Source organism: Oryctolagus cuniculus, chromosome 15, assembly GCF_964237555.1.
Source record: "Oryctolagus cuniculus chromosome 15, mOryCun1.1, whole genome shotgun sequence".
In the NCBI taxonomy this organism is placed as follows: Eukaryota; Metazoa; Chordata; class Mammalia; order Lagomorpha; family Leporidae; genus Oryctolagus; species Oryctolagus cuniculus.
The window spans coordinates 21,922,856-21,947,809 of record NC_091446.1 but is presented as its reverse complement, the minus strand read 5'-3'; the positions used below and the strand labels follow the sequence as shown (position 1 = coordinate 21,947,809).

Genomic DNA, 24,954 nt, shown 5'->3' with positions numbered 1-24,954 from the left:
GTGAGCCGCGGCGCCAGCCGAATGTATACTGTCTTATGTAAATAAATACTACTCAGAAATAAAAAGAATGAACTACAACTAAACACAATAACATTAACACATCTTAAATCACTACAATCAATGAAAAAGGATACATAAGGTATTCATATTGTACAATTCAAATTTGTTTCTGAACGAAGTTCAAAAAGAGACAACACTGATCTATGGTGGCAGGTGTTATAACAGCAATTGCCCATACTTGCATAGGAATTAACATTAAATACATATAAAGGAGATTTCTGAGATGATGGCAACGTTCTTTAGATGAGTTTACTTGTTGTCCACAGAATTTATGCATTTTCAAGCCTCACAAAATGACATACTTGAAATCTATATATTTTAGATGAGTTAAACAAAGAAACTCAGAACTCCTCTGGTGGTCTCAGTAATTACCAGTAATTTATGCCCCAATTGACTTATCTGTCAAACGAGACTATTAGCATACACATCGGATTCACCTTCAGAGAACTGAGGGTTGAATGTAATATTACTATACAAAGAGGATGCATTTTAAGCATTGTGTTCTGAGAGTTCGTGGGGATGCAACTTTATTATCATTTAAACTCTACTTGGATGTTTTCTGTATTTCAACTCTTTTCAGATATTTTAGTATTCTACCACGATTGCTTTCTGCAAATATTTAATTCTATTTGTTCCCAAACTCCAAAAAACATTTTAAATTAAGACTAAAAGAAAGTGATAAATATTGTATTTCTACCCAAGAGATGAACTGCAGAGCCAAATACTCACTTGCAGACACACTAAGCAATATCAGCAGGTGCTGTTTCTAAATCAGAACAGATCCTGCATTCAGACAGGAAATGCTATGGAAATTCTCTTGAAAAACCTCCCAAATGCTGAAGTACTTCCATATGGTAAAAATGTCTCCAGAATAGTATGATATTCCAAAAACATTTTTTATGGCAAACTGCAGGCAATAACACCATCGGTTCATCTCACCTGACCGTACTATTTGTCCATGAGAAATAGCACACATGTACATTACAGAAATATTTGGCTTTTGGATGATACTTGAAAGCTACTTTTACAGATAATTTAATAATAATATTCTGCTTATTATATACTGGATTTCCAGGTGGGCTCCCTAAAGAAGCTTCGTGTCTTTCTGTTGTTTAGGACAAGCATTTCCTTCATCAATAGTTCTGCAGAGAGAGCATTCTAGCACAGACCTGAGAACATGCACCTTCAATTCAAGTAACCAAGAGAGAAGTCAGGAAGAAGTTGATCTGGAGAATGGAATGAATAAAAGATCGTTTGGTTCAACAAATCCTAAGTCTCTTTCCATGCACCCATGAAAGAAGACACCATTTGACCACACACCTGTGAATTTCTTTCTTACAGAATGCTTTCTAGATTGAAAAGAATGATTTCAATAACTCTGTAAAGAAGTTTTTTACATAGAGAATAAAGATATCAAATATGACAGAATCAGGGTATTAGCATTCAAATGGACATTAAGCTAAAGAAATCAGATTATTTTTCAGTAAAAATGGACTCATTTCCTCTCTTTTGCATGGAAAAAAATGTTTTTCCCTGCTCTGTTGTGGTTGTCTCAGACATATAACCCCTAATGTGGGGAACTAAGAAACTAGCTATGAATAATATCAAACAGTCAGGGATACTAAAATATTCATTATTGTTTTAGATTTTCTTGCCGCTCTGTAATTACCAACCACTTACTATCCTTTGGTTTGGTGTATTAGCAGCCTACATTTAATTTTATTGCCAAAAATAATTTTATTGCATATTATGGTAGAAAACTTTCAGGCATTTGAAATTAATGAGTATGATACTTGAAACTTCTCTTCTACAGACTAAAACCTCAGATTAATTAGTTAACATGTAAATTTGGATATCTAATGTTCATGATCATAAACATTTTTTAATGTATATAGTAGATACTTTAGATGATCTGAAGGCCAGGAGGAAAAATGGAGAACGTGTAAGTCACAATGTCATCACTTGAAGTTCAGGCTGTGAATAAAATTATTTTAAACTCTAAATATTTTATTGCATTAAAAATACATACTTAATGTTTAACATAATAAATCTCCCATATGATGATGAATCTGGGGATCAGAACTGATGTGGAAACTAACCTAGCTCTAAGCCTAAAACATTATTTCTTACCAATAAAATAATTCCATCAAAACGCTCTAAGATATTTTCACGAGTCTTCTAAAATTGGAAAAGATTTAGAGCAGTAAGTTCTACATTTCTTTTGTTTTCTGTTTTCCCTGGTGAATGGTATTCACCAAATTTTTTCTCCCATTACATTCAATGTTTTTTGTATTTTTTAGAACCATTATAACTTGCTTTTATAAAGTTGTGCGGGCTCCGTTATCAAATATTCTAGCACAAACTCATTGCACAAAGTAAAACAAACACAAAACCCAAGTCTTAAAGGATTACATTCCATTAAAAATCATACACAATTAAAATTTGTCAATATTCAATAAAAATTTAAACAAATGGTTGACTTTTCATTATGGCATTTCATCTCCCGTAGCAAGATTAGTTTCCTTGCTAACCCATAATTGCTACATGAGGTACCAAGTTTTGGAGAAAACATTCTTATTGATAATGACAGTGATACTGATAATAGTAACATGCTTTGAAATATTTCTATACTATGCTAAGTTCTAGGTATGCATACTTTTATTTTTACAGATCTGGAGGTAGGGATTTCTACTCCTTTTGTGGCAGTAGGAAAGGTTCGGTGATTTTCCTGAGACGGTAAATTGGAAGCAAAGCCAGAAGAGAAACCCAGATAGGAGAAAAGAGATGGCAATTAGAAAAATATCCAGTGAAGACTCATGAGAGCTACAGGGAGGCGGTATGAAATTCCATGAACGCATTGACATTACACACACACACACTTATATATTACACACACACACATATATCATTCATACATACATATATATGTATATTACATATATAACATACATATTTTACATACATATGTATGTAATATATGTATGTATGTATGTATGAATTTCACCTGACCTCACAGGCAGGAAATCGATAATTCTACGCTCATTTTAAAGAAATCCTCTATCGATCGATGAAATCCTGCTGAAATACTAAAGCTCTGTGTATAAATAAGAGAGTCTATTTAAGCAGTCTTGAACATAATCTAAATCAACCTGAGTCAATGACACCTTAGCTTGGCAAATCAACATGGCTGCTTTTGTAGAGCCCAAGGTCAACTTTGGAACAGCGTTTGTCACTGAGTTATAAGTTCTTAAAAACACAGTTCAGAGTATGACAACCAACCAAATCATTTTCCCATGGAGTCCGTGCTTACAGATTAAATGGAAATAATGTTTTAACCATCAATCGTATTTTCTCAAGGATATCCATTAAATAAAAGACTCTGAAATTCATTGAAGATAAAAGTCAATGGAAGACCTTTTTTCTCATCTATTATCTAGTCAACAAAAGGCAGCTGACCAGGGGCCAGCAGTGTAGCACAGTGGGTTAAGCCACTGCCTGCAATGCTAGCATCCTGTGTGTGCTTCAGGAGTCCTGGCTACTTCGGTTCTAACCAGCTCCCTGCAATGTGCCTGGGAATTAGCAGAAGATGACCCAAGAACTTTGGTTCTGGCCACCCATGATGGAGTCTATGATGGAGTTCCAGGCTCCTGAATTCCAGCCCCAATCATTGAAGATATCTGGGGAGTGAAAAAAATGTCTGGAAGATCTCTCTGTCTCTCTCTTCATCTCTTCCACTCTCACACTTTCAAATAAAATAAGTAATTCTTTAAAAGAAAAAAAAAAGACAGTTGACAGGTAACTGATACTAACTTGTCAAAGATATAGTAAGATCAATTTTTTATGTATGTGCCAGGTCATCTGAAGCTTTGTTCATGTATTTCTTCTCCATTTCATGCTGATTTCCCCTTGGCATTGTCCTCAGTAGAAGGAATAAGTAACATGCTAATAAACTACCATGTGTTCAAATTTTAGCAGACTCAAACATTGTGCTTTTCTTAAGGAAAGTTGAAAAACGAGCAACAGTAGGAAAATCTCACCAGATGTAATAAGAAAAAAGCTCTAAACCTTTAAACGTATGCACAGCCAGGAAAACATATAATACATAAAGGCAAGTTGACAGATAACTTGATTTCTTTTTTGTCTTAGAAGGGAAAAAAAAACTGCATTCACAAAGCAAAGAAGTTCTTTCTTTCACAAAGATTTATCATCTTTCAAAATCTTAGAAAACAGCTTCTCTGCAATCATTTAGACATTTATTTTACTTTTGTTCACCTTGAACTTACTCTGAGTCATAAAATCTAACCAAGTAACCTAAACAAATTTGTTGCAAACAAGTCTTTTGTCGCTCCCCCTCTTCGTGGAGGAACGACACAGGACCCTGCGCTGTTCTTTCGTCTGCTCGGCCCTCCCCGGGTTTGCTGCTGGTTCTTCCCGGGTTGGCTACTATCCCTTCCACCTCCGTGGAAGGGCAGTTCCCCCTGGCCGCATTCCCCACTTCCGCAGGGGAACGGCACACCGCCGGCCGGGTCTCTCGGGGGCTGCACGGGTTCCCTTAGATGTTCCCCATAGATGTTTCTGGTGCATGCCGTCTCTCTCCTCCTTTATAGTCCTCCTCTGCCAATCCCAACTCGGCTGCCCACACGCCGAGTACGCTGCTCTCCAATCAGGAGCAAGTCCTACAGTTTATTGGTTGAACTGGAGGCAGCTGGGTAGAAGCTGTTTTCTCCTCTCCCAGCGCCATATTGTAGGAGAGCAGATGCATAGAATAAGTCTTAATTCCAGTAACTTAGTCTAGTCCGAGCTGCTCCCCACAGATCCCCCTTTCTTTTTATTTTTTTGGCGTTGATACGCGCCTGTCTTCGGTGTCCCGCGGCACACACTCTGCTCTACTTGCTAGAGTTGCCACAGGCTCTTACAAGTCCTATCAATCAGGAAAACCGAATCCGGGTCCTCTCTTCGCCATGTTGTGAGGAGGTTTTTAGGCGCTGATGCGTGCCTATGTTCGGTGCCCTGCAGCGCATGCTCTGCTCTGCCTGCAGGGGACTTACAAGACCTATCAGGCAAACCGAATCCAAGCCTTCTCATTGCCTTATTGTGGGGGAGACTTATTAGTGTTGGTTCGTGCCTATCTTCGGTGACCTGCAGCTCATACTCTGGTCGAGCTGCTTGCTGGCGCTTACCGCCTTAAATCAGGCAGACCGAATCCAAGCTTAATATTGTTGTATTGTGGGGAAGCCTTACTGATGTTAATTCGTGCCTGTCTTCGGTGACCTGCGGCGCATAAGCTGCTAGCTGCCGCAGGTGCTCATCGTGCTCATCGCCTCACTTAATCAGGCAGACCGAATCCAAGCTCTCACAGTGCAGTGTTGTAGGGAGGCCTTTCTATTTCTCTATTTCTCTATCTCCGGGCATTCCTATTTCTCCCATTTTACTTCTATCTTCCAGCATTCCTATTTCTCTCACTTTTACTCCTAAACTTCTGTTTCTCTTATCCCTGCGGCTTCCCGGCGGCGCTCGCCCCGAGGCTGCTTCTCGGCACCTCGCCCCGCGGCAGCTTCACGGCTCTGCGAGGCTTCCCGGCGCCTCGCCCCGCCGGCGGGTTCCCGGCTCTGCGCGCACGCTCCGCGGTCTCCACGCACTTCGCGCCCGCACCACGGCCTCGCGCCAACGCCCCGTGCTCTCTCTGCACGCGGCGGCTTCCGCGAATGTTTCCGCCACCACCGGCATTCAGTCCAAGTTCCCCGGACTAACCTGGCGAATCCTGGCGGCCCACGTCTCTGCCTCTGGTTCCAGATCTTCGCCTCTTGCTCCCCGGGGTGACTTGAAGAATTCCAAGGTGGCTTAAGTCTTCGCCTCGGCCTGCACTCGCGGCTTCATCCTCCCTAACATTTTTCTCTACCCGGTGTGTTTCCCTAAGTTTTCTTCCAACAATATTCCTCCCTCATTTCTCCTGGCTTCTCCCCACAGTCCGTATCCGAGTCCAAGTTTCTTCTAGGTTTCACTTTCACTTTCAACCTGCAGTCCGTATCTAAGTTTCTTCTTGCTTTCACTTTAAATCCTAACTTCTTTCCCACAGTCCGTATCCGAGTCCAAGCCTCCTCCAGGTTTCACTTTCGCTTTCAATCTCCTAGCTTCCCCGCCATAGTCCGCATCCGAGTCTATGAAAGCTTTCACTTTCGCTTTCAATAGCTTCTTCCGGCACCTAGGCTCTTTGCTAGTCTCTCTCTCCGGTATTTTCCCATTTCTTCCCGTTTCTTCCCTCCTAAGTTTCATATCCGTCCTAGGTTTCCTATCCGTCCTAGGTTTCCTATCCGTCCTAGGTTTCCTATCCGAGTCACGGCACCATTATGTCGCTCCCCCTCTTCGTGGAGGAACGACACTAAGTCCTGCCTAGGCTTCATATCCGAGTCACGTTTCCTATCCGAGTCACGGCACCATTATGTCGCCCCCCCTCTTCGTGGAGGAACGACACCAAACCCTGCCTAGGCTTCATATCCGAGTCACGGCACCATTATGTCGCTCCCCCTCTTCGTGGAGGAACGACACAGGACCCTGCGCTGTTCTTTCGTCTGCTCGGCCCTCCCCGGGTTTGCTGCTGGTTCTTCCCGGGTTGGCTACTATCCCTTCCACCTCCGTGGAAGGGCAGTTCCCCCTGGCCGCATTCCCCACTTCCGCAGGGGAACGGCACACCGCCGGCCGGGTCTCTCGGGGGCTGCACGGGTTCCCTTAGATGTTCCCCATAGATGTTTCTGGTGCATGCCGTCTCTCTCCTCCTTTATAGTCCTCCTCTGCCAATCCCAACTCGGCTGCCCACACGCCGAGTACGCTGCTCTCCAATCAGGAGCAAGTCCTACAGTTTATTGGTTGAACTGGAGGCAGCTGGGTAGAAGCTGTTTTCTCCTCTCCCAGCGCCATATTGTAGGAGAGCAGATGCATAGAATAAGTCTTAATTCCAGTAACTTAGTCTAGTCCGAGCTGCTCCCCACAGTCTTTGACATGCAAAATGGATTTTTGTTTTGCTCTACCTAGATTTTATGTTTCATTGCTATTTAAAAATGTCAGTAATATTTTAACTGCTAGGAACAAAAGATTTTCTTTCAATTTTTCAATCTCATTCACATCTCCTTATTGAATACTTTACAAGCTGCATCAGATTTTTGTTATTTCTTTTTAAAGCAACAAACTTTGAACTCAATGTTCACATTTTGCTAAATGGTTTTTGCACTTGTAGGTTGCTGAACACTCTCCCAAAATAAGTAAATAAATAAATAAATGAGCAAACCTTTCTTGATTATTTTATCTTGCCCGTGACTACCACAGTGAAAAATAACAGGGACTCTTCAAGGAAGTAAGTTGTGCCATGGCCACTGCCAACACGTAGCTCATGAGCTCACCCTGCTTTGTGCATCAGGCAGCCCAACAAATATTTTATATTTCTTTCACTCTTATGTCCTTTTTGAATGTCTTGTACCTGTGTAGCATTGAGAAGCTTATTGATTAGGGTTGAGTGGAGACAAATTTTGTTATTTTATAATGTTTTACTATGTTTCTTCAGAGTGCAAAGGCTTCCATAATAATTAATACATTTGAAATTTAGACAAATTAAGGTAGAATCAAGTGAAAAAAATTTTTAAAGGACTTGGGAGAGGAAAATGAGTGGAGGGACACCGATATATCAGAAATATTATTTTAAATATATGGAATTTATGTAACAATGTTTTAAAAACTTGTTTTACAATGTTTTTAAAGTGAAAAAACACTAAGTAAGGCATATACAACATATGTACAATGCATATACATTTCTGCATTTCTCATTATTCATACATTTACATCTAAATCTGTATTCACAGGCACATTCATGTCAAATGTAGGTATTAAAAGCATGCACTTCTAGTAATATTCCAAATTTTGGTCTAATAATCAGTGTTTCAAGTCATAGAAGAATGGTGAACCATCACCATTGTGGAATACAAACCAATTAACAATCTAAGATATAGAATCAAAATTGTATACACAAGAATTTTTCTCACCATAAAACAGGATTATATCATTTATTCTAAACACAGAGTAATATATTTTTGTTTATATCTAATTTCCTCCAAATACTTCACTTTATTGTTTTCAAAATATAAAGTAGAACTTGGTTCTAATGGCAAGAACTACTTTAAGAATCATACACTCAGGCCGGCACAGCGGCTCACTAGGCTAATCCTCTGCCTGCGGCGCCGGCACCCCAGGTTCTAGTCCCGGTTGGGGCGCCAGATTCTCCCAGTTTCCCCTCTTCCAGTCCAGCTCTCTGCTGTGGCCCGGGAAGGCAGTGGAGGATGGCCTAAGTGCTTGGGCCCTGCACCCGCATGGGAGACCAGGAGAAGCACCTGGCTCCTGGCTTCGGATCGGCGCAGCGCACTGGCCGTAGCAGCCACTTGGGGGGTGAACCAATGGAAAAAGGAAGAGCTTTCTCTTTTTCTCTCCCTCTCACTGTCTAACTCTGCTTATCAAAAAAAAAAAAAAAAAACACTCAGAAAAGTGTTATCACTTAGTCTGCCCTTCTCTGTCCTCTCCTTCCGTGTTCACCCATGTGTCCATATCCCCCTCGTTTATTTCCAGTTCCCTCATCTCCCCTTTAGATCATTCATCTCACACAGGTCTGATTTAACATTCTTGGGTTTCTCTTTGCACAAATATAGGTTTATTTAAATTTCCTTTTTTCTGCTTTTTTTTTTTTACATACAAACAATATATATATAGAGAAAGAGCTACTCTTTTGCAATCAAAATACAAGTACATCTAAAAAACAAATGCTATTTATTTCATGGAAACTTTATTTTTTAAAATAAATCTGCAAAGCACCACACTGGATTTATTCACTATTCTATTGAACTATTTTCCTTGTATTAATATTTATCATTTTGCTCTACTTGCAAGCAATGTATATTCTATGTAGTTGTGTGTAACAATATTAGATGTATATTTTCAGGGTAAATTACTAGAAATTGAATTACCAGATAGAAACATAAATAACTATATGGTTTATATAATACTGCCAAGTCCTCCTTTTATAATTTTGTACAAATGTGTCTTCCCACCAGCCATATATAATTTATAGGAGCTCATACCTCCCCATAGTCTGGCAATAGAACTACAGGTGGTATTATAATTTTTATGGCTATGTAAATATGTAACTGATACAAATTGTAGATAAAAGGGGTCCTCATAATATTCATGCAACATTGTATTATGAAAAAACTATTCTGGGATTAAGAAAATTGTTTTTGATCCTCATAAATTTGTCTTTTAATTCCATTTTTCATGAAGTTTTTGAAGCATATATATATATATTAGTCCAACTTTATATATAATATATACAAATGTCATAATATATATTAAATCCAATTTAATAGTTTAAAAGTAGTTTATTTTGTAGTCTTCATGAAGAAACAAATCTAAATAATTCAATTCATACAACAAGACTACAGTGTAAACAACATGTAAGAGGAAGCTTCCCAAGTTTTTTTTCCAAGTCATTCTCACAGTGAGCCACTAAATTGTTCCTCAATAACAGCTTTATCTAACTCATTCCTTTCTTCTATATATCCTATTTTACCTTTTTATAATATTGATTATGTCATCATTTCATACCCTAAACTGATCAGTTTAACTGTAAAAAGTATGAGTCTTGAGACATTCATATTCACTAGCGCAGAATATTTCAGTCTCCTGAAATGTACTCTCCTGCCCCCTGGTAGGCAGTCAAACCATTGTTTTCACATCCAATTCTCAGCAATCAGCAGTTTTCTTTCTGTAATAAATTTATTTTATATAATTTCTTATACATTAAATCTTAATTATGCATAATGCAAATTTTTATGTTTTACTTTTTTTTTACTGAGGATGTTGAGTTCAGATTTCCTCCAAATCACTGTATTTTTTATTCCTTTTACTTTATGTTGAAATTTCTTACATTATAAATGTGCCACAATTTTTTATCTATTTACCAGCTGATGAATATTTGTAATATTACCATCTTTTAGCTACTATGACTATCCTTTGTGAATGTAGTTAGTTCTTCATAATTATAAGTTCACCTTTGTGGGTTCAAGCAACCAGGGATGAAAATATTAGGGAAAAAAAACCATTTCTGTACTAAACATGGATAGGCTTTTTTTTCCTAGTCATTATTTCTGCAACAGTACAACATCTATTACTTGACTATAATAGGTACTATATCTAGAGGTTATTTAAATATTCAGGAGGATTGCATAAACTGTATGCAAATACTACCCCATTTTACATAAAAAAATTAAATAACTGTCAATTTTGGTATCCATGAGTGTATGGAAACCAGTCCTCTATGGATACCAAGAAATGATATTTTTATGATATTTTTAGACTGCATTTTCACACATCTTTAGAAAATACTTAGGATTAGAATTTCTTGGTTGAATAGTAAATGAACATGTAATTTTACAAAAAACTATCAAAATTTTTTCTAATGCGGCTATGCCATGTTGCATTTCCACCATTTTGCATTTCTGCTTACTACTCTTCCTCATTGACACTTGTTATGTTCAGTGTTTTTAATTTAGTTATTCTGTTGGTTACACTTTTTAATTTATGGTTTAAATCCATAATTACTAACAATATTGAGCACATTTCTATGTACTTATTTTCCAAATTGGTTCCAAACATTTCCAAGTATTTGTGCATTTACAGAGTGATGTAATTTCCTTATTATTGAATAGTAAGGCCTATTACAATCGTGAATGCATGTCTGCTATCAAATAAATGTTTACTGAAAAATTTGTTCAAGTCTATAGTTTCCCCTTCTATTTATTTAAAGATTCATTATTTATTTGAAAGAGTTACAAAGAGAGGAGAAGCAGGAAGAGAGAGAGAGAGAGAGAGAAAGAGGGAGAGAGAGAGAAAGGTCTTCCATCTGATGGTTCACTCACCAGTTGGCTGCAACGGCCAGAGCTGAGCAGATCTGAAGCCAGGAGCCAGGAGCTTCCTCCAGGTCTCACACGCAGGTGCAGGGCCCAAGGACTTGGGCCATCCTCCACTGCTTTCCCAGGCCATGGAAGAGATGGATTGGAAGTGGAGCAGCTGGGTCTTGAACCGGCACCCATGTGGGATGCTGGCACTTCAGGCCAGAGTGTTAACCCTCTGTGCCACAGTGCTCCTCCTCCCCCCTTTTTAAAGCCACTCTATTCTCTTGAAGTTGTGTTTTGAGAGCAATTTAATGAATTTCGCTTATGTTTCCTATTTTGGCTTAAACTAAAGTCATTAAAATTTGTTCCCATGTTTTCTTTTAGAAGTCATATAGTTTTTGCTCTTAAATTTACATATCTGACCATTTAGAGTATTTTTAAAAAAGCAGTGTGAGCTAGTAGGCAAGTTTTCTTTTCTGCTCTAGAAGAATTCCCTCAAAATCAACCTTTTTCTCCCATTGCTGTGGCATCTTTGTTGTCAATCAATGGACCAAGTGTGTATTGGTCTATTGTAGAATGCACACTGAATGTAAATGGCCTCAATTCTCCCATTAAAAGACACAGACTGGCTGAATGGATTAAAAAAACAAAACCCATCTATTTGCTGCTTACAAGAAACACATCTTTCCAACAAAGATGCATGCAGACTGAAAGTGAAAGGATGGAAAAAGATATTCCAGGCCAGCAGAAAACAAAAAAGAGCTGGCACAGCCATCTTACTATCAGACAAAATAAACTTTAACACAAAAACTGTTAAGAGAGACAAAGAGGGGCACTATATAATGATTAAGGGATCAATTCAACAGGAAGATGTAACTATTATAAATGTATATACACCTAATCACAGGGCACCAGGTAATTTAAAAGATATGTTAAGGGACTTAAATGGAGACTTGGACTCCAATAGAGTAGATTTGGGGGACTTCAATACTCCACTTTCAGCAATAGACAGATCAACCAGACAGAAGATCAACAAGGAAACAGCAGATTTAATCGACACTATAGATCCAATGGATGTAACAGATATCTACAGAACTTTTCATCCAACACTTAAAGAATATACATTCTTCTAACAAAATGCTGGAATCTAGAAAACATGCTGAGTGAAATAAGCCAGTCCCAAAGGGACAAATATCATATGTTCTCCCTGATCTGTGACAACTAACCAAGCACCAAAAAGGAAACCTGCTGAGGTGAAGTGGACACTATGAGAAACGGTGACTTGATCAGCCCTTGTCCTGACTGTCCAGTAACAATTTACTATTTTATTCCTTTTAGTATTCTTTTGTTCTACTTAATACCATTGGCTGAACTCTTTAATTAACACACAATTATTCTTAGGTGTTTAAATTTAACAGAAAATTGATCCCTGCTAAATATAAGAGTGTGAATAAGGGAGGGAGGAGATGTACAGTTTGGCACATGCTTAACGTGGAATTACCCCTAAAGGTAGAGTTAGAAACATACTAGGGGATTCCAATTCAATCCCATCAAGGTGGCATGTACCAATGTGGCCATCTCACTAGTCAAAGTGACCATTTTCAGTTCGTAATCATTCATAATGATAGGATTAAGAGTCAAAGGGATCACATAAACAAGACCAGTCAGTGTATGCTAATACTAACTGATAGAATTAAAAAGGAGAGAATGATCTAACATGGGAATCAGGATACATAGCAGACTCATAGAATGGTAGGTGTCCTAAACAGCACTCTGGCCTCAGAAATAGGCCTTAAAGCATTTGGATCTGGCTAAAAAGCCCGTGAGAGTATTTCAGGCATGGAAAGCCAAGACAGTCTGGCAAAAAAATGACCTAAATCAAAGATCTCTGTGAGTGAGATTCTAGCGGAAAGACAGGGCCATCAAAGAAGGAGGTACCTTTCTCTGAAGGGAGGAGAGAACTTCCACTTTGACTATGACCTTGTCTAAATAAGATAAGAGTCAGAGAACTCAAAAGGCTTCCATAGCCTTGGCAACTCATGACAAGAGCCTTGGGTGATTACTGACGCCATAAACAAGAGTGTCAATTGTTAAATCAACAACAGGAGTCACTGTGCACTTACTTCCCATGTAGGATCTCTGTTCTTAATGTGTTATACTATGTGATTTAACAGCAAAATTACTACTAAAACAGTACTCTATACTTTGTGTGTCTGTGTGGGTGCAAACTGTTGAACTCTTTACTTAGTAAATACTTAGTAGATCTTCTGTATATACAGATAATTGAAAATGAATCTTGATGAAGAATGGGATTGGAGAAGGAGTGGGAGATGGGGTTGTTGCAGGTGAGAGGGAAGTTATGCACCAGAAAAAACCCACTATAATCCAAAAATGATAGTTTGGAAATTTATATTAAATAAAAGTTAAAAATGAATGTACAAGTGCACTGTCATCTTATCTATATGTTTATGGTTATATCATACCACAGCAATTTGATGGTTGTTGCTGTATAGGAAGTCTTGAAATTAAGGGTAACTCTTCCAGCTTTGTTCATGTTTTCCATTTTAACCATGCATAAATTATATATTTCCATAAAAGTTTGAATTGGCTTGTCATTACTACCATAAAGCCTGCTGAGATTTGGGATTGCTGGTTATACTGAGGGGAAATTGAGTCTCAGCAATACTAAGTTCTCCTGTACATGAGCAAGACACATCTTTTTAGTGATGGCTAAGTTCATGTGTGAACCTAACTGGATCATATTGCATCATATATCTGGTCAAACTTATTTGGCTGTGTCAGTAAGAATATTTCTGGAAGAGATTGACATTTGAATTGGTAGACTGAGTAAAGTTGATTGCTGCCCCTAATTTGAGCACCTGTCATCCAATCCCCTGAAGAGTGGAATAGAATAACAGGACTGAATAAGAAGGAACTCCTCCTGTTTGACTTCTTCAAGCTGGAACATTGGCTTTTCCTGCCTTTGGACTTAGCCTGCAGCTTGGGTCTTCCTGGATTTCTACCCTGCTGGTCTTTGGATTGAAACAGCACCTGTAGTTCTCTTTATCTCTGGCTTTCAGTATCAGCCTGGAATAACACCATCGGCTCTCTTGGGTACCTGCTTCTTGCTAACTAAAAATCTGTCAATATATCAGTTTTCATAATTGTATAATCCAATCCCTTCCATTATATCTCTATAGAGACTAAATTATGAAAATCTGTGTATGCACATATGTATTGGTTCTATTTCTCTAGAAGACCCTGAATACTAATATACTCCATTTGATTCACATGGATTCATTTCCTCCTTAATTTCCCTCTACATTTTGTGATTTTTTTATTATATAGATCTGAAATTTTTTGGAAGATTTATGTCTAAGAATTTGCTATTTACAAACTATGGAAAATTATATTTTAAAAAGATTTGCCACTGTTCCTTTCTTGCATATAGGAACATAACTGACTTTTTATGATGTACTCTTCTGTGACTTTAGTAGTAAGCTATCATACTGTTTCTAGCACCTGCTTTGGGAAATTTGATAGAATTTTCCAAATACATAATCATGAAATCTGTGAAAAAATGGTAATCTTTCTTTTAACATAGTGATTTTATTTCTTTTCTTGCTTTACTGCATGTTTTAGTATCTTCAAAGTATAGCATAGGACTGGCGAGAATAAACATCCTCATCTCTCATTCAATCCTGGTCAAAAAGCACTTCATCTTTAATCATCAAGTATGATATTGAAGATTTTTTAAAAATATGACTTGGCTCAGAATCAGGATGCCCTGCCATTTCTTAGTTTGCAGTTTTTTTATTTAATCAATAAGTGCTTAATTCATTCTTGTTTAATTTATCAAGCACATTTATCACATGTGGATTTTTTTCTTTACTATCATGGTGAATCCAATTGAATAATTTTTAAACTAAATTTAAAGCCTTAGAATATATGCAAATTGCTCACAATATATCATTTTTGTCTGGTTCTGAATGATTTACAAATACACTGAAAGATATAGTATACAAAAGAATTATGTGAATCTGTAATTTTCTTTTTTTGTATTTGAGCATAATGGCAATGTTTGCCATTGACACTATTTATAAAAATATTTTCATCTTGCTTTTAGTTGATACTGATAAGCATCATGAAACTGCTGAACCAAGGCATACCTTATCTTCTCCTTTAGGTGTCAGGCCTCATTTCCTTCTGTCAGGACATGCATTCTAACTCAGCAGGAGGCAGTCCCAGCTGACTTACAAGCTAGGCACCCTGGTGATTGACCATCATAAGGGACTGAACACGATAGCTCAAGAGCTCTTCACACCCCAGCATCTGCCTTTCATGCACAGAGCCCATATCCTGGACAATATTCACATTCTTACTGTGATGTTTAATAGAGCAGAAGAAGTTAGTTGATGATAAATTTACCTGTTGAAGTGAAATGGACACTATGAGAAACAGTGACTTGATCAGCTCTTGTCCTGACTGTTGATGTACAATGTAATACTTTATCCATTTTAGTATTTTCTCTTTGTTTTGTTCTAGTACTATTGGTTGAACTCTGTGATTAACACACAATTATTCTTAGGTGTTTAAATTTTAACTGAAAAATGATTCCTGTTAAATATAAGATTGGGAATAAGAGAGGGAGGAGATGTACAATTTGGGACATGCTCAATCGGACTTGACCCAAATGGTGGAGTTAGAATCGTGCCAGGGCATCCCAATACAATCCCATCAAGGTGGCATGTACCAATGCCATCTCACTAGTCCCAATGATTAATTTCAGTTCACAATTGATCACACTGATAGGTCTAAGAGTCAAAGGGATCACATAAACAAGTCTAGTGTCTGCTAATACTAGCTGATAGAAACAAAAAGGGAGAGAACAATCCATCATGGGAAGCGGGATACACAGTAAACTCATAGAATGGCAGATGTCCTAAATAGCACTCTGGCCTCAGAATCAGCCCTTAAGGCATTCAGATCTGGCTGAAGAGCCCATGAGAGTATTTTAGGCATGGAAAGACAAGACACTCTGGCAAAAAAAAAAATGACCTAAATGAAAGATCTCTGCAAGTGAGATCCCAGTGGAAAGAATGGGGCCATCAAAGGAGGAGGTACCTTTCTCTGAAGGGAGGAGAGAACTCCCACTTTGACTATGACCCTGTCAGAATAAGATCGAAGTCGGCGAACTTAAAAGGCTTCCATAGGCTTGGCAACTCATGACTAGATCCTAGGGAGATTACTGACGCCATAAACAAGAGTTTCAAATTGTTGAGTCAACAACAGGAGTCACTGTGTACTTACTTCTCATGTGGGATCTGTCCTTAATGTGTTGTCCAATATGAAGTAATGCTATAACTAGTACTGAAACAATATTTTACACTTTGTGTTTCTGTGTGGGTGCAAACTGATGAAATCTTTACTTAATATATACTGAATTGATCTTCGGTATATAAAGATAATTGAAAATGAATCTTGATGTGAATGGAATGGGAGAGGGAGCGGGAGATGGGAGGGGTGTGAGTGTAGGGAAATTATGGGGGGGAAGCCATTGTAATCCATTAACTGTACTTTGAAAATTTATATTTACTAAATAAAAATTAAAAAAAAATTACTATGATCTCAGGCAGCTCAAATACCTTCAGCTGTTAAAAGGATAAGTTATACATCCTTTCTTCTCTTTCCTTCCATCCCTGATCTGACTTCCATTTCTTCAGTTTTTGAGTTCATAGAGCAGATATTTCAGAGACAAACAAGACTTCAAGAAACATGTTGAGTTTTGCCCTAACTTGGAACTCTGCAAGCTCATCATGGTGATGATACCAAGAGAAGAAGAGATGGAATGGTTGCACCACTGAAACATCAGTATACACTGTAAATAGGAGAAATACCAGATATAAACAGGCATAACTGTTAGTTGCCAGTCAAGAAGACTCTCTCATGAAATTTATGCTTTTTCAGACTGTGCAGCATTTCAAGGCTGGGGCTTAGTCTGCATAAAAGATTCATGATATCAAAATTTGAATCTCTGTGTTGATAACCCATGTGTCCTTCTATGTATTTGTACTCATATTCATTTGTCTATGAGGTAATTTTCTGTTCCCAGGGTCAACCTAAAGCATCTCAAGAGTAATTCGTGGGAATATTTTTTTTTTTCTGGGTGAGCCAAACATCGAAGTATCTGATATATATTAAAATATATAGCAAAAAAAGACAAACATATAATTGTAATTGCAAACCACAGCCTATTTCATACAGTAGTCAAAGTGTATATCACTGAGTTAGATCACATGTAAAGACTTTTGCAATTAGTTTTCTCTTTCTCCTAAATGAATTTCTCCAGAACTTTGTATCAATCAGGTCCCACCTCAAATGTTTGCCCCATTACAGTGCTTTCTCAGACCTCTCCACCTTGTAGCTCTCACAAAAGCACCTCTACTACCCCACTGTGTTAAATTCGATTCAATTCAGGCTGCCTTAAATTGTCTCATCCACATGTTTATCATCTCACGCTACCCCAACACACATTCACACACAATGTAGACTCCCTAAGCAAACTACTTCTCTGTCTTGCTTTTTGCTTCACCATCATAAGTTGGAACTGCACCTACAACAAAGTGGATTCCTGGCAAATAACCATTGAAAACATCTGTGGGTGGAAAGAGGCTCTAACTTTCACTTTCAAAAATCATGTTACTTAGCTAAATATTCCTCTTGTGTAGCTGAGAAAGCCAGGACTTCAGTTGGAAAGAAAATAGAAATATGGAGTACCTGTTCCCATTTGGAAATCTCTGACTGTCCACCATCTTCTGCCTGCAGTAGGGACTGTGCTGGCTCCTAATGATCCCCTTCAAAGGGCCACTCTGGGGCCTCAGAAAGGATAATATAAATTCAGGAATCTAGTGAGGTACATCTTTGTTCCAACAACTGCCAAATACTGAGATTTTCTTATGCCTCACACATTGCTAGGTACATTTCATCCTATTCAAACCATTTTCATATTTAATATCTGAGGAAACCGTCACTTGCCTAAATTGGCCCAGTTAGTAATCCATGTCGCTAAGATTAAACCCACAATGGAATAAATAAGTGGCATAGCCTATGATGTTAACTACTACTTTCTTGCATATATTGATGAACCAGAGTAAAACGGTGCCGATTAGAGATTCCATAGCATTTCATTGACAACAAGTGGTAGCTTTGCTTTCAACTTGGAATCTATTTGGTCTTCTTTGTTTTTATTTTTTCTTTTGATTTTCTTATTATATTCTTTATTGCACTTCAGTTTTCACCTTAACTTTAATAGAGAATAGACCATTTCCAATAACAGTTTTGTTAGATAGACACATATTTAATAAACCAATCATTCATTTGTTGTTGAGAAAACTTTGGAGTTACAAAATATATGTAAAAATAATTAATTCATTTTCTATATACCAGGTAATGCTACATCTTATAAAGTCATGATACAGTTATCAAAACTCAGAAATTGGCATTAGTGTAGTACTAGTAACTAGATTTTAGACTTTAGAAATCATAAGCTTTCCAACAACGTGCTTTGCTCTAGTCCACAATGTAGTCAATCTAATCTGAGATCCCACCTTGCGTTTAGTAGTTGACTTGTCCTTCATCTCCTCTAACCTGTGACAATTTCTTAATCTTGTGTTTTGCATGACTTTGGGATAATTCAAGTCTGATATTTTGCAGAAGGGCCCTCATATTGGGTTGGTCTGGTGTTCTATCAGGATAAGGTTGATGTCATCATGTGCTCTTCTTAGTGCCTTAAATCAGGGATTATAAGACATCAGTATATCTTATTACTACAGATGTCACCCTTGACTACTAGTTTTGGTAGTTTTGCTATAAATTTAATGTCTTCCCCTTTGTTTTTAGTAAATTTTCAGGAAATAAAACTTTGACATTATGCCAATATGCTGTTTCTCCTTAAACTTTCATCAGAATTTGCATTTGTTGGTGGATCTAGCCTATAGCAGTTTCTATTTTTCTAATAGCAATTGGAGATTACTACAATCTCCAATTGGAGATTTATCCATTTCTTTCTATTTGCTGTACTTGTATAAACTGAATGTTTCTGGAGGAGCAAGTTTTATTCATTCCTATTCATGAATTCATTGATATTTACTTTGTTCTTTGGCTTTAATTCAATTCCATCATTATTTTCTTCAAATTAACCTGGCTTGGGCCACTGGGAACACTTTCAGTATTTTTTCTGATTTTCAAAGTAGAAAAAATATTTAAGTGACCATATCCCATTAAGGAAATTTAGGAAGCAGGCATGAATTAAAGATTCAGGCCTGTTGCTGCTATTCAGATACGCAGACATGCTGCCTTGAGAATCTAAGTGCCACTTCTTTTCTCTCTCTCCCTCTCTCTCTCTCTCTCTCTCTCTCTCCCTCTCCCTCTTCCTCTATCTCTCTCTCTCTAAGAAAGATGCATTTATTTATTTGTAAGGTAGAATAACAGAGAGAGGGAATGGGTGAAGAGAGATCTTCCATCAGCTCATTCATTCCAAAAACCGATCACAATGGCCAAAGCTGAGACAAGGCGAAGTCAGGAGACCGGAACTCTAACGAGATCTCCCATGTGGGTAGCAGTTTCTCAAATATTTGGACTGTCATCCATTGTTTATCCAGACAAATTAGTAGGGAACTGGATTAGAAGCAGCAAAGTGGAGATTTGAATGTACACTCCACGGAATGCAGCAATATAAGCTGCATCTTAACCCCTTGTGTCACAGGGCTGGCCCATAAGTGCTTTTTGAGACTCAAATTTACTCACCAGAAAATGCAGAATTTGAACTACATATTGCCAATTTCCTCTAAAAGGCTATTTTAATAGAAGTATAATTTTATAAAAGTAATTAATTCTAGAACTTAGAAAAGACCTTTTAATCTGAGGGGTAATTTATCTTCTTAGGAGCGCATAAAAGAAAACAGGAAGGATGACTAAGGTCTTACTCGAAAACAGTCACATTTTGTTTCATCTTTTATTTTGCTTTGGCTCAAAATTTATTTTATTCTGAATTTCAATGATGTTAAGAGAATTCCTTTTTTGGTGTAAAGTTCACAAACACTTCTCTGGATATTTTAGCATGTAAGTGGTTCTCAATACAGTGAAATTTTACATGTTTTGAGTGAGTTTGTTTATATTTTTTGATTATTTTAATTCAAGGGTATATTCATACCCTTTTGGCCGGCACCGTGGCTCAATAGGCTAATCCTCCACCTAGCGACGCTGGCACACTGGGTTCTAGTCCCGGTCGGGGCGCTGGATTCTTTCCCCGTTGCCCCTCTTCCAGGCCAGCTCTCTGCTGTGGCCCGGGAAGGCAGTGGAGGATGGCCCAAGTGCTTGGGCCCCGCACTCCATGGGAGACCAGGATAAGTACCTGGCTCCTGCCTTTGGATCAGGGATCAGCGCGGTGCGCCAGCCGCAGCGCGCCAGCGATGGAGGCCACTGGAGGGTGAACCAACGGCAAAAGGAAAACCTTTCTCTCTCTCTCTCTCACTGTCCACTCTGCCTGTCAAAAAAAAAAAAAAAAAAGGTATATTCATCCCCTTTTACTCTTCCGCCATATACCCATGGGGCATTCTCTCAAAATATTTAGATTCCAGGTTACGTATGATTCAGATAGTGGGGTCCTCCCTACTCCTGTATGAAACATACCATACCTCTTTACTTGCCATCACTTTCTAACCCAGTAAACCTTTATTTTCCTTACAGCACTTATCACCAGCTGAGGAAAGTTTTTTTAAACGTGTGTGTGTGTGTGTTTAATATATACACGGGGGGGGGGGGGGGGGGCTGGAGAGGTCCCCGGGGAGGATGGAGTGGTGCTCGAGGCTGGGTGGCTGCCGGCAGCGCCATGGAGACGGTACAGCTGAGGAACCGCCCGCCGGCAGCTGAAAAAGTTGGATGAAGACAGTTTAACCAAACAACCAGAAGTATTTGATGTCTTGGAGAAATTCGGAGAAGGGTCCTATGGCAGCAAGTATAAAGCTTTTCATAAAGAGACCAGACAGATTGTGGCTATTAAACAAGTTCCTGTCGAATCAGATCTTCAGGAGGTAATCAAAGAAATCTCCATAATGCAGCAATGTGACAGCCCTCATGTAGTCAAATACTATGGAAATTATTTTAAGAACACAGACTTATGGATCATTATGGAGTACTGTGGAGCTGGCTCTGTATCTGATATCATTCGATTACGAAATAAAATGTTAACAGAAGATGAAATAGCTACAGTATTACAATCAACTCTTAAAGGATTGGAATACCTTTATTTTATGAGAAAAATACACTGAGATATCAAGGCAGGAAATATTTTGTTAAATACAGAGGGACATGCAAAACTCTCAGATTTTGGTGTAACAGGTCAGCTTACAGATACCATGGCCAGCGCAATACAGTAATAGGAACACCATTTTGGATGGCTCCAGAGGTGATTCAGGAAATTGGGTACAACTGTGTGGCAGACAGCTGGTCTCTGGGAATAACTGCCATAGAAATGGCTGAAGGAAAGCCACCATATGCTGATATCCATCCCATGAGGGCAATCTTCATGATTCCTACAAACCCTCCGCCCACGTTCCGAAAACCAGAGCTGTGGTCAGATAACTTTACAGACTTTGTGAAGCAGTGTCTTGTAAAGAGCCCTGAGCAGAGGGCCACAGCCACTCAGCTCCTACAGCACCCGCTTGTCAGGAATGTTAAAGGAGTGTCAATGTTGCGGGACTTAATTAACGAAGCCATGGATGTGAAACTGAAACGCCAGGAATCCCAGCAGCGGGAAGTGGACCAAGACGATGAAGATAACTCAGAGGAGGATGAAATGGATTCTGGCATGATGGTTCGTGCAGCAGACGATGAGATGGGCACTGTGCGTGTGGCCAGCACCATGAGTGATGAAGCCAATACCATGATTGAGCATGAAGACACCTTGCCCTCACAGCTGGGCACCATGGTGATCAATGCAGAGGATGAGGAAGAGGAAGGGGCGATGAAAAGAAGGGATGAGACTATGCAGCCTGTAACACCATCTTTCCTTGAATACTTTGAACAAAAAGAAAAGGAAAACCGGGTCAACAGCTTTGGCAAGAGTGTACCCGCTCCACTGAAAAATTCTTCCGATTGGGAAGTACCACTGGATGGAGACTATGAGTTTGTAAGTAGTGTTGGGAGTTCATGGTTCTGTCTTCCTGAGGGGAAGTTACTTGAAATGCCACACATCCAGTTCATGGAAAGTGCCTGTGGTTTTCTTGTGTATTTGAGTCTCATAAGTGCCCTGGTGGCAGCTCCCAGGCTAAGGATCTCATGAGTTTGAGATGACAGCATATTGATTGATTTTTTAAGAAAGCTTTTATTTAATAAATACAAATTTCATAGGTATAGCTTTAGGAATACAGTTCTTCCCCCCATACCCACCCTCCCAACCTTACTCCCGTCCCACCTCCTACTCCCTCTCATCCCATTCTTCATTATGATTCATTTTTAATTATCTTTATATACAGAAAACCAGTTCTATACTAGATAATGATTTTAAGAGTTTGCACCCAAAATATAAAGTATAAAGTATAAATTACTGTTTGAAGACTAGTTTTACCATTGATTGTCATAGTACGACTCATTGGCCACAGAGATCTTACATGGGGAGTGGGTGCACGGTGACTCCTGCTGTTGATTTAACAATTGACACTCTTATTTATGATTTATGACATCAGTGATCACCTGAGACTCTTGCCATGAGCTGCCAAGGCTATGGAAGCCTTTTGAGTTCACAAATTCTGTCAGTATTTAGACAGGGCAATAAGCAAAATGGAAGTTCTCTCCTCCCTTCAGAGAAAAATACCTCTTTCTTTGATGGCCCCTTCTTTCCACTGGGATCTCATGCACAGAGATCTTTCATGTAGGTCATTTTTTTTTTTTTTTTTTTTTTTGCCAGAGTGTCTTGGCTTTCCATGCCTGAAATGCTGTCATGGGCTTTTTAGCCAGATCTGAATGCCTTAAGGGCTGATTTTGAGGTCAGAGTGCTGTTTAGGGCGTTTGTCATTCTATGAGTCTGCTGTGTGTCCTGCTTCCCATGTTGGGTCATTCTCGCCTTTTTAATTCTATCTATTGTTATTAGCAGACACTTGGTCTTGTATATGTGATCCTTTGACACTTATTTCTATCTATATGATAAGTTATACACTTAGAATGATTGCTTTAACTAGTAAAATGTCATTGGTACCACGTAGCTTAATGGGATTTGGAGTCCCATGGCAGGTTTTTGGCTTTACCCTTGGGAGTAAGTCCATGAGCGCATATGCTGAACTGTGTGGCTCCTCCCTCTCTTATTCTCACACTTATTTTTGCTGAGATCAATTTTCAGTTGCATTTGAATACCTTTGAATAATTCTGTGTTGAGTGAAGAGTTCAACAAATGGTATTAAGAGAAAAAGAAAATAGTAAAAAAATAAAATAATAAACTGTTAAAAAAATATATATATACATGGAAATTTAAAAAAACTGTCACCATGAATACCTATAGTGAATATACATTATATACATATATATATATAGAGAGAGAGAGAGAGAGAGAGAGAGACTGTTTCTTTCCCCATGCATCTTTTCTAGTTCCTTATTTCCAACACAGAAATTTTGTACACATAGCAGAGTAGTTTCCTATCATCAAAGTGTGGTAAGAGGTAAGGCACAGGGGGGCAGATACTGTGTTTTCTTTCAGTCTTGCATCCCTATCAACTAGAACAGAGTCTGATACATATGTGTTATATAACAATTATCTGTGGTGAATCAACAAAAGGCTGGAAGCATAGAATAATATATTGAGAGTAGGCTACTTTGAGTACTTGGTTTTCAGATTGCTTTTCTCTCTATTCCTCTTGTTTCTTTCCTTCTTTTTGCATATTCTGTACTTAACAGTATTCTATTTTCCACAATGGTTTTATGTTAGCTGTAAAACTTTATAACAAATTTAGAAAAATATTTATCTGAATCAATAAATGTATCCTGGTCTTTTTTTTCATTCTCAAATTTCTGATAATTAACTTTTTTAATGATAATTAGAAAAGATTAGAAAAAGATAGTCAACATATTTGAAAAGTATTACCTTGAAAAATATAAAATTCAAAATTATACCAACATGTTTGATGACCAATTATTATTTACATTATTTGGGACAAATTATTTATTGCCTCTGAATATCATTTTTATCCATCAGTGCCTAGGATGCCACAGGCCAGAACCACGTGTCTTCTCTTCGACAAAATCAGGTTTAGGGAAAAGGAACAGACCACACCCAAGGTCATATAGTAAGGAATGTTCCATTGTATAGGTGACAACCAGAAAGCATTGAGATAAAAGAGATCGGAGCCATCATTCACTGAGTGGTCAACATTCTTTGTGAATTTGGCCAGCTGCTTCCACCTCCAGGTGCTTGGGAAAACCAACAGCATCTTCCTATATTTGGAAAAATGACCCTGACCAAATTTCAAAAGCTTGCAGGTAGAAAATGATGATACATTTATAGATGTTGCACCTACATAGATGTATCTGTATATGAAGCCTGACTTTTGTTAATAGTCAGTGACAAAGGAATATGAGTGCAAAGAAAATATGAGTATAATAAACAGCGATAAATCACCACAACCACAAAATCCTGATTCTACTCCTTTCTCTTCAAGAGAAAACTTGGTTCTCAGACTGATGTGCTTTGATTGAGGAAAAAAAAATATATCCTATCTCCTCCAAATATTTACAAGATAGAGTCAGAAAGTTGCTCTACATAGTTAAAGGGAAAAAAAGGAAATCTTGTTAAATTAAGAATATTTACATAAAATACAATTTTAAATTCATTTTGTATTCATTCACTCACCAATCATATATATAGAGAATTACAAGTACTAAGGCCATCCCTAAGATGACAGAAGCTAGATCATAATTC

The 24,954-nt window shown here is 38.2% G+C and overlaps 1 long non-coding RNA gene and 1 pseudogene across 1 annotated transcript in view; one reads left to right on the top strand and one right to left on the bottom strand.

Annotated features, from left to right (window-relative positions):
• The window catches only part of LOC108178418 (uncharacterized), a 316,045-nt gene that overhangs the window by 264,762 nt on the left and 26,329 nt on the right, over positions 1-24,954 (bottom strand). The gene's annotated exons all lie outside the window — the stretch shown is intronic.
• Positions 20,878-22,329, top strand: LOC100341374 (serine/threonine-protein kinase 4 pseudogene; annotated as a pseudogene).